Source organism: Mandrillus leucophaeus, unplaced genomic scaffold, assembly GCF_000951045.1.
Source record: "Mandrillus leucophaeus isolate KB7577 unplaced genomic scaffold, Mleu.le_1.0 Scaffold297, whole genome shotgun sequence".
Classification (NCBI taxonomy): domain Eukaryota; kingdom Metazoa; phylum Chordata; class Mammalia; order Primates; family Cercopithecidae; genus Mandrillus; species Mandrillus leucophaeus.
In genome coordinates this window covers 2,049,367-2,050,923 of record NW_012103109.1, presented here as the reverse complement: position 1 = coordinate 2,050,923, position 1,557 = coordinate 2,049,367, and positions in this window count along the sequence as shown.

Below are 1,557 nucleotides of genomic sequence, written 5' to 3'. Positions count from 1 at the left end.
TGGGCGACAGAGCGAGACTCCATCTCAAAAAAAAAAAAAAAAAAAAAAAATTAGATCCACATGGTGGTGCACACCTGTAATCTCAGCTACTCCAGAGGCTGAGGCACGAGAATCGCTTGAACCTGGGAGGTGGAGGCTGCAGTGAGCTGAGATCGCGCCTCTGCACTCACAGAGTGAGACCCTGTCTCTGAAGAAGAAGAAAAAAAGTACAGAATGTTGTGATGAGAACAGGGGTCCTGATGAACTTTGCCTCTTGCTCTGTGGGGGGAGAGGTCCAGGGAATTGTGGGAAAATGTAACTGTTTCTCAGGAACTACTATCAGGGACAGACTTTTCTAGAAGGATGTGGGGGAGCTCCTAGAAAAGGAGGCAGGGGAAGTGGAGGAGCTGGGCTCAGAAAGGACTGGAAACGGTGTAACTTGGCAGGAAGGGTGCAGGCCTTCAGGTACCCTCCCTCAGCAGGAATCAGTATTAAACATTTTTGTCCTTGTTGAAGATTCTAATTCCAGGGCCAGGGCACTAGGCTAGCCTGAAGTAGTCTATGTGAGGAGCAGGCATCTTGATGGACATCTCCTGAGACTGAATCTCAGTGGAGGTCAATCAGGACTGGTAACAGCAGCCCCTGTGGACAGTTGGGCCAGGGGTTCTTAGCTTTTTTTGTGTCATAGACACCTTCTTAGAATAGTGTTTTTTATTTTGTTTTGTTTTGTTGTTTTTCTTGGGTGGGGGCAGGGGGATGGAATCTCACTCTGTTGCCCAGACCGGAGTGCAGTGGTGCAATCTTGGCTGACCGCAGACTTCGCCTCCTGGGTTCAAGCGGTTCTCCTCCCTCAACCTCCTGAGTAGCTGGGATTACAGGCGTGTGCCACCACACTGGGCTAAGTTTTGTATTTTTTTGGTAGAGACGGGGTTTCGCCATGTTGGCCAGGCTGGTCTTGAACTCTTGAGCTCAGGCAATCCATCCACCTCAGCCTCCCAAAAGTGTTGGGATTACAGGCGTGAGCCACTGTGCCTGGCCTAGAATAGTGTTTTCTGTTTTTAATTTTTTTCTGTGAAATATGTTTTATTAATTTTTATCTCAATAGTTTTTGGGGTACAGGCAGTCTTTGGTTATATGGAAGAATAGTGTTTTTAAGCACATAAAACATGCAGGATTACAAAGAACATCAAAGGTATTGAAATATCAGGACAAATAGGTAAACTTACTAACTAACAGGATCTAGCGGCAGTCTAGTAACCACCGTTATTTTGAAGTACAGATGAGTGCAAACAAATTTTGAAAAACCTGCAGTACCTGTAATGCGTTATGAAAATATCTGTGGTCGCTAGAGGGGACAAAGTCACAGGCACTGTTAATACCACGGTGGCTGACAGCCTGTGCTCATAATTGGAGGAAATGCCAAGTATCAGTAGGCGGTTAGAAGAAACAAGATGAAAATGTTTTCCCCGTTCAGGGACTCCCTTATTTAAGCTGAGAGCCTCTCCTTCCAGTATTTTGTAAAAGTCAACCGTTATGTGAAAAAAAAAAAGAGATGAATTTCTGATTGTGTGTGTGTGT